Raw genomic sequence first — 9,595 nt, forward strand, 5'->3', positions numbered from 1 at the left:
CACTAAGGTGACAAGGAGTAGTGGGAAAGAGTGGATGATCATAGAGTGAGGTGGTGGTGGCTTGCTTTTGTCATAAAATAAGGAAAAGCAAATATTCCCTCAATAATTAGTCCAACCACCAATTCTTTTAATACATTTTTATAAAAACCCTGGAGATTTATATATTTTGGGGCCTTAGTTTATAAAATAAAGTTTTGGGTGAAAATCCCACGTTAAAATAATGAAAAACGGAGTTAAAACGAAGTCGTAGTCGAAAAACCGGAAAAATTATGACACGCAAACATGCATGTCGTCTTCTTTTATGACAGGGGCTTCTTTGATACTCATTGCGTGTCATCAACACGCGAGTCGTAAGGTTACGACAGATAAATGTGTGTCGTCTTCCTTTATGACAGGGACTTCGGTCCTGAAGCTTCAGTTTTGGGTCCTTAAGCCTATTTTACCCGTTTTTACCCCGTTTCAAGTGGTTTTTGACCCAGTTAAGGGTCGGGATGGCCCGAATGATTACAAAAAATTAAAGGAACTTTTGAGAGAGATTTGGGAGAGATTCGGGAGAGATTTGGGAGAGATTTTAATAGAGAGAGGTTGAGTGAAAGAGATTGTGAGAGGTTTCGTTTGTGATCTTTTTGAGTGTCCGGCTTCGCAACGAAAGGTCCATAAACCCCGTTAAGCCATGATTTAGTGTCTTACACAATCCCGATGATTGTGCAATAGTGTTTTATCGCTTTGGTTTGTTGTTTAGCACTGTTAAGGCTAAGGAAAATCAAACACATGAATTTTTCAAATGATGTTTTCTCATTGAAATAGCGAATTGTATAATGTAAACCCTAACATACAAGGGTTAATGGAGTTGACCGGTTTGACTTGTTGACTTTGTTTGACTTTGACTTGAGCGAAATTTGACGGTTGTCACATAATCCCCCCGTTAGAGGGAATTTCGTCCCGAAATTTGCATTTTGACTGGGACTTCAAGAGTTTGGAAAAAGATGTGGAAAACTTCTCGTAGTACAAGAAATTGATTATGGCGAGGAACAACCTGCCTGATGTCACATGACGACCTTGGAAATTTCTTATTGTAACTTGAGCTGAGTCAATTTAAAAGGAGTTTATTGTTTTAGGATGATAGAGTATTCTATGTGTGCTTTTATACTCCCTGTTTTATCCTTGGTATTACCACTATGAATATTTTATAGTTAGCGAGTTCCATCATTACGAATGTTTCAACAAATTTTGACGAAATTTGCATTATAAGTCCTACTAGTTCTTTTATAGTCGATTGGCGTAAACTAGTCGTATATCATTAAGATTGCAAGGGCATTTTGGATGGGTGACCCCGCCTTAAGCCCACAACCAAACAAGGAACAGGGAATGAGGCGGAATCACACATTCTAAGTCCATAGAATCTTAATGATATATGACCATAACGTTTACACTAGCCATCATAGATTCCAGGGGCGTAGTATTATTGGGGCCAGGAGTAGGAATTGTAGTTCAAAATAAAATTGTTATAAGCCTGCTATCTTCAAACTTGGGCTTTGGCCCCTCCCGATTCCTAATCAGAATGGTCCAATACTCTTGCCCGCTCCAAGTCGAGAGTTGATTCATGTGGCTTGAGCTTAGGCTTGGGTCTTAGAGAAAGAGGCAATGCGTCAGGCTGGCTTCACAGAGCTGCAAAAACTCTTCTCTCTCGACAGTGGATAGATAACATGCCTCGGCTCTTCAGGCCCACATTGCCTACTGGGCCAACTCAAATGAACATCCACTTTGTTACCCCACTTGGGTTATAGGCAAGTGTTACCAAGCCCGATATCAAGAAATCAAAATCGATTCATCCCTATTTGCCCAATTCGCTGCCTATCTCGCCTGTTGTTCGTTTCTCGTTGTCTCGCTAAGTCAGTCGCCTGGTCTCACTCTCGCCAATCGCCATCGCCTAATGCCCAAATCCCTATTCACACTTCACAGAAATCAGGTATGTAATCCCGAGACCCATATCCTGTTCAGCTGTTCTTTCTTTTCTGATTGTAAGATTGTTGATTGTTGGTGTTGGCGTATTGCACTGCTGCTGCTGTTTTCAGTCAATCCGTTGCCTATTTATGCGTTACTACTGTCTTACTGAGTTTCTTTTTAATTTGGCTGTCATTTGTGATTTGGCGATTTTCCAATTTGATTTACTAGTTATGAACTTATAGATTTGGTTATTGTTAAATGAGTTATTGGTTATTGTTCAAATTTTGATTTTGATTTTTTTTTTTTTTTAATTTCAGTTTATAATATTTTCGGCCCCCCTCCCCCAAGTTAATTGTTCAAGCTCCGCTACTGATAGATTCACTGGTAAAAACCCTGAGTTTTTACATAGATGATAAGACTTATTTGGTTTTTGCCGTGTTCCCAAGATTCATGGTTTATAGACTTGAATAGATGCTAGTTTTAGTAATAAAAAGAAATTTAGAATTTAAATGTCGATGTTAGATGCTTGTACTGATATTTAAGGGGTTAAAAAAAATAAAGTTTTATTAGTTACCTATAGCGACACTCAAGTCATAATTTGCATGTGTGAAGACTTGGAGTACTTTCTAATGAAAAGTGTGCTACTGGGGAAATTCGAAACTGGTACGTAGCTTCAAAGTCAAGAATATGCAGTAGGCATGTGATGCAAATGCATGAGGCACAAAAGTCCTAATTTGCAGCAACATATACGTATTTGTGTGTGAATTGAAGAAGAAGGTTACGGCTCAAAGACCATTCATTTCCTCTTTATTTTTTTTATTACTCCTCCCACTTACCTTATATAAATCATCACAGAAGAAGGGTACGGTTCAAAGTCCATTCATTTCCTCTTTATTTGTTATTCGTTACTTCTCCCTCACAAATGGATCCGCCTGCAGATCATCAAAACCCCATAGATGACCTCGATCGGTTTCAGTACTTTGATCATCAGGATCTGTTCAGGTATATATAAATGTCACTCATTACACCATCTTTCGCACAGAAAAGTGATTTTGTTTATATTGATCAAAACATGGTTTGATTTTTGCAGTGGTGACCTGCTCAACCATCAGGATTTCGAGTTGTCGGAAAAATCGCATGAAGTGCTCGATCAGAATGTTTTCACAGTACTTAACAAAGATCAAAACATCATTTCTAGAAATGAGTTTCATGATCTTGATCCCCTTGAAGACATAAGCTTATGAGATTGTTGGGAGGATGGTAATTTACCATTGGTTAGTTTCAGTGAAGACTGTAATCTGGTGGTGAGGCTACAGGTAGTTCTAGTGCTGCCACCACTGATCACGGTGGCCGGAAGGTGGCAAATAGATTGAGACCATTGGAGTTTGAAGAGATAGCGAAGTACTTTGAGATGCCGATAATCATGGCAGCAAAGGAACTAGGGATAGGGTTAACATTGTTGAAGAAAAGATGCAGAGAGCTAAACATAAACAGATGGCCTCATAGAAAACTTAAGAGCCTTCAATCCCTCATTCAAAATGCCAAGGTAAACTACGATAATAACCTTCTATACATTACTCATGCATGCATGCATGCACTTGGTAACCAAAGTAGTTTTGGTATTTTCTAAAATTTTAATTATTAGTTTCTTTATAACATAAACATAGGCCCTAGGCATATGCCACATCGAATCAATTGTTTTACTACGATTTCTGATTTATATTTACATAAACTTAACTCATTGTAAATTTTATGAACTCACACGAAAAATATATTGCATCTACCTAAAAAAACTAGGAGTTGGGATTAAAGGAGGAGGTAGAGACGTTAGCAGGGCACAAGAAGATGATGGAGAAATTGCCAGTTATGGAACTGACAGAAAGAACAAAGAAGCTTAGGCTAGCTTGCTTCAAAGCTATTTATAAGAAGAGAGGACTTAACAATCCTTAGTCCTTACCTTTTCTTTTAGCCATTTTGTTATCATTAGTGGATTTTAATTTACATTGTATGTGTTTTTCTCTTGATAATTTGATACTTTTTTTTTTTTTTTTTTTTTGTTTCATTTTATGTATTTGTCTATTGATTTTTAATGCAGAAAATTTTGTATAATTTGGGTATTATAGTTTGTATTATGTATTTAGCCATATTTTAGATTGCCGACACGACTACGCCGACGACTCTATACCATAGGTCTATATAAATAGACTTATGAATTTAGTAGGAATAACTTGATTATAATCTTGTGATTTGTTCCATGTCTGATCCACTCCTAAGATTCTCTTGACATGCCCCCAGTTATGTGTAATTAAAATTTTATTAGACTGTTGATCCTAATGAGTCTACCCTAAGTCCACAACCAAACAAGGAACAGGTCCTAAGGCGGACTCACCATTTCTAGGTCAATCATTCCTTAATTACACATAACTTCGAGGTACACCTAAAGAATCTTAGAGTTACCAGTTGTAAATTGTTTGTAATACCAAGTAGTGAGATTCAATGAAATAAAATGCATGCCTATTTCATTGATAAACCTTTTAGTAAATATCCTTACCATTTATATACACATGTATATTTTCGCACTTTAGTGAACTATTCTTTGTGTTTCTGTTAACGTCTTGGAGATGGAGTTATGGTAGTGGGTAGAAGTAGGTTTTGTACGGGCGTTAAAATTTACACATCATGTTGCTCCTGCGAGAATAGGGGTAGAAGAGATAATTAATAGACGCCTAATCCTATAATTACTTATAGGGGTGATCCTTATTAGTTACGTCTATAATCACGTAGTGCATATCAGTTATACATAATTTGAGATAGAATAGACTTTCGAATAAATGACTCTACTCTAAGTCCACAACCAAACAAGGAACAGGAAGTAGAGCAATAGTCATAGATTCTGAGTTTATAATATCTTTAATTATGTATAACCTTGGCGTATGCACTCAGTTATCATAGGCCTACTAATAGAGGTCTTTAGTTTTCACATAAGTTGGTTATAGTATCACCAAATACTCCTATAGTATTTTTAGCTGTTTAGATTCGATTCTTAAAGTATTCTCTGTAGGGTGTAGTTAGGTTGATAGATTTGTTGCCCATTATGACTATCCCCCAGTATATGTAAGTCACTCCTCGGACAGATATAGTTGATCAGGCTATATCCTTCCCAGACTTGATTTACATATACCAAGGCATACCCATAATGTACAACTCCTCTTCTTTTATTTTATGTTCTTCTAGTTATGACACTATATGAGCATGTATGCATGTATTTATACTTTTAATAAAAAAATCATTTATTTTCTAAAAGTATATTTATTTGAAAAATGCACAAATCAGAGACTATTAGTCCCAATTGTGTTTATAGTTTGTATATCTTATGTGGTTTGATATACTTAATTCACTATAAACTGTGCTCTGATACCAATCTGTCACACCCCCAAACCAAGGATGGCGGAAACGTCCGGGGGTGGAGGACTTCATGTGTAGTATCATAACAACAATTGTAATAGTAATTCAAGCAAACACAACCAACATATATATAATTGAAAAAGTTACATCATTGTATGAATTACATGTTTACGAATCAATTACAATATGTTGACAAAATATGAAATAGTAGACGCCTTAGCGTCCCATCCTCAAAAGCACTTGATTACCTGTTTAATGATTTCCTGAGAATACAAGTTGTTTGAAAAAGTGTCAACACAAAGGTTGGTGAGTTCATAAGCTTTTGTTTGGTATTATTAAAAGCCTTTCGTTTGTGAAAGTAGTATTTGTGTTAGAAAATCCAATATTTTCCTTAATGTGTAAATGTAGTCTTAAAACCCAAAGACCGAAATGTACAAGTAATTTGTCATATTTATAGTAAAACAATGCAAGTTTAAATCGACATAAACTCATTAAATTTTAATGAAGTTCCCGTAAATTCCAACGTTTATTAATACTTTATGTGAGTTATTATAACCATGCTATGACCTAGTTGGCCTGAAACAACGTTCTTCAGGCGTCGGAAATGTTATGACATTTGTCACCCCAGACCTGCCGGTCTAGCTGTTGCATGCAGCTTAGGTGTGGGTTTGTCAAACCCAATATAGATCTATACACAAGTATCACGCTCTCCCTCAAGGAGACTCTGGTTACAATACAGGACTTAATGGTAATTTGAAGTAAATGTCTCACAAAGTCATTAACGGAATTACGTGTTATGAAAACTTGGTACCGTATGGCCGTACCTTGCTTAATGAAAATATCCTTTGTATAAATGTACCCTTTTAAATGTATTTGTTATGTAATGTATCATAAACTATACCTATTATAGTTTATCAACCAAGGGTAGTACGTGGTAATGTATGCAAACTATATTCAAAATAGTTTATTAAATGTTTGAATGTATCGATTGTACTTTGATTATAATCACTTGTTATTCTTTATATTTTATATGACCAAATCCATTTGTAAACTGATGTGTGTCTAAATATTAAGATAAAATGTCATATATTGCAATAACATATAATCACATAAAGATATACACCTTGCTCAACATGTTACAAGGTGAAATGAAATTAACAGCAACTTTTCGTTGAAAAACAGTTTCTGTTACTGTTCTTAGAAAATTTATAAAAAAATCATCAAAGCTCTAAATCCAAATCCGCAAATTTTGAGAGTTTGGAATATGAGTCTAGTTTGTTCGTAAATTTTACCATGATTTTTAGTGATCTCTAACAGAGGTGAAAATGTTCATAATCACAGACTGGTCCGGGTTTGCCTCTGAAATGACAGGCAGTTTTGTAAAAATCACCATAAATTGTAGAAAAATCATATGGAGATGTGCAAGTAGCCATTTTAAAGCTAAGAGTTTGAACTACTTGCACCTGGAACAGTTTTGAAAACTAAAATATTTAAGTTGACCAAAACAGTCCGTGATTAACGTCCATCTTTTCTGATGTAATCTGTTAGAAAAAGTTTAATTGTGTTCTTGATGATTTTACTTGTATTCCCCCCTTAAAACTTAAGAAAAACATGTAAATGTAGGGGCATGAACTCACCTTATGTGATTTCAGTAGATGAAAGTGAGATAGAGGAAGTGTTCAACCCAAGAACACTAAGAAGATATCTTGATGATTCGAGAATCTAACACCGAATAAGATGGAATTTGTGTAAGATATCAATGATTTGAGTAGAATGGAGTTTAATAATTATGTGAATGATGAAGATACTTACTAATTGAAGGAAGAAATCCCTGGAGAAAGCCTTGAAGTTCTTGAAATTGAGAGAAAAGATGAGAGAATTTTGGAGAGTGTCCTTTGGTTGCTAAGTGTAGAATGAAAGAACTTTATGGAGAATGAGGAGAGAGGATCAATCCTCCAGCTCTTAGAACATGGGAAGAGCTGGAGATTGAGTGTAAAGGTCCACTAAGGTGACAAGGAGTAGTGGGAAAGAGTGGATGATCATAGAGTGAGGTGGTGGTGGCTTGCTTTTGTCATAAAATAAGGAAAAACAAATATTCCCTCAATAATTAGTCCAACCACCAATTCTTTTAATACATTTTTATAAAAACCCTGGAGATTTATATATTTTGGGGCCTTAGTTTATAAAATAAAGTTTTGGGTGAAAATCCCACGTTAAAATAATGAAAAACGGAGTTAAAACGAAGTCGTAGTCGAAAAACCGGAAAAATTATGACACGCAAACATGCATGTCGTCTTCTTTTATGACAGGGGCTTCCTTGATACTCATTGCGTGTCATCAACACGCGAGTCGTAAGGTTACGACAGATAAATGTGTGTCGTCTTCCTTTATGACAGGGACTTCGGTCCTGAAGCTTCAGTTTTGGGTCCTTAAGCCTATTTTACCCGTTTTTACCCCGTTTCAAGTGGTTTTTGACCCAGTTAAGGGTCGGGATGGCCCGAATGATTACAAAAAATTAAAGGAACTTTTGAGAGAGATTTGGGAGAGATTCGGGAGAGATTTGGGAGAGATTTTAATAGAGAGAGGTTGAGTGAAAGAGATTGTGAGAGGTTTCGTTTGTGATCTTTTTGAGTGTCCGGCTTCGCAACGAAAGGTCCATAAACCCCGTTAAGCCATGATTTAGTGTCTTACACAATCCCGATGATTGTGCAATAGTGTTTTATCGCTTTGGTTTGTTGTTTAGCACTGTTAAGGCTAAGGAAAATCAAACACATGAATTTTTCAAATGATGTTTTCTCATTGAAATAGCGAATTGTATAATGTAAACCCTAACATACAAGGGTTAATGGAGTTGACCGGTTTGACTTGTTGACTTTGTTTGACTTTGACTTGAGCGAAATTTGACGGTTGTCACAATCTGAGTCTGCGTAACGTACCCAAAATTGAAGGGTCTTTACTCTGGGCTGATGCGTCGGTAGGCACGAAAGATTATAAATGGACTTGACTAGGCATTAATGAACTTAAGGAATTCATAGACTTGACAAATTTTGACCTAGTTAAATCCGTTTAGCCTGACAATACGACGCTTGGTTAGGTTGAGCAGGGAGATATATATGAGAATCTACTCGTCACATTAAATGAACCCGTACTTGGAACCGTGGATTAACTTTTCCTCGATGTGCGGATTTTGTCCTTAATTCCGGTATTGATGGGGCGACTGGTAAATTCCGATGAGTTAGGTCTGTAGAAAATTGTTTTCTTTCTCTTCTTATCTGTCAGTCATATGTTGCCTCCTTTACGTGATTGGAAGAGATCCGACCTGGAATGCAACATATGCAAATCTATTTCTCTGCAAATTATATCTATGAAATTCCTCCTATCTGTTAGCCATATGCTGTCTCCTTTGCGTGACTCATAATCCGACCTGATACACAGCATATGCAACCTTCTACTTCTCAATCCCTCTAAAATTATAATTAACAATAATCTGAATCTATCTTCTCTCTTAATGATTGTCTGCTCACCCGATGTAAGGAGTACTCTGGAAGTCCTTGATTACTGGGGCATATCCGGAAGCGGGAAACATGTTCCAGTACAATTAACAATTGAACATTCAAAGATTGTCTATAGATCTCGCTGCTCAATTTAGGTGGACAACAATATCTCTGGTCGTCGTCAGCTGAATGGTCCTTAAGATATAGTATCTAGGAACTTAGGATCAGATTTAATATCTAGGAACTTAGGTTCACCTTGTCTTATAACAAATAGTATGTCCTAAATCTGTCACAATTTTTCGTGTTTAAGTGGACAACAATACCGGCGATCGACCAGACAAAGACTTGAAGATAGAAGGTACCGACAAGTGGATTAAGGCTGTCTAAAAACTTTGATCCCAAATCACTCTTAAAGTTAGATATCATTTTATTTTTGTTAAATTTGTTCATAGTTTTCTTCTAATTTAAATATTAGGCGAGAATTAAAAATTTAAAAAAAAAAAAACAAACAAAAATTTGAAAAAAAAAAAAAATAGTGTTATTTCTGTTTTATTTATTGTTCAGAAAATATGAAAAAACCCAAAAAATATTGTGTGTTAAATTTTCTTTTAGTTTTGTTTTGTCTTGAATAGTGAATTCAGGTGAAGATGAAACTCATGGAGTTTGTGTTGAAGATTTCTGAATCAAAGTTTCATCCGTGAGCATCGAAGAATTCTCATTCGAAGGAGCAAGAAATGAAGATTATTCTT

General features: G+C 35.9%; 1 long non-coding RNA gene across 1 annotated transcript; it reads right to left on the reverse strand.

Moving 5' to 3' along the window:
• Positions 1–5,456: 5,456 nt before the first annotated feature.
• Positions 5,457–7,260, reverse strand: LOC145157133 (uncharacterized). The gene is made up of 3 exons (XR_013737110.1): positions 7,165–7,260; positions 6,990–7,074; positions 5,457–5,615 (listed from the first exon to the last, which is right to left on the reverse strand). It is a non-coding gene; the product is annotated as an uncharacterized LOC145157133 (long non-coding RNA).
• Positions 7,261–9,595: the final 2,335 nt, after the last annotated feature.

This window comes from Lactuca virosa, chromosome 2 (genome assembly GCF_052849685.1).
Source record: "Lactuca virosa cultivar CGN04683 chromosome 2, Lactuca_virosa_CGN04683_v6, whole genome shotgun sequence".
Classification (NCBI taxonomy): Eukaryota; Viridiplantae; Streptophyta; class Magnoliopsida; order Asterales; family Asteraceae; genus Lactuca; species Lactuca virosa.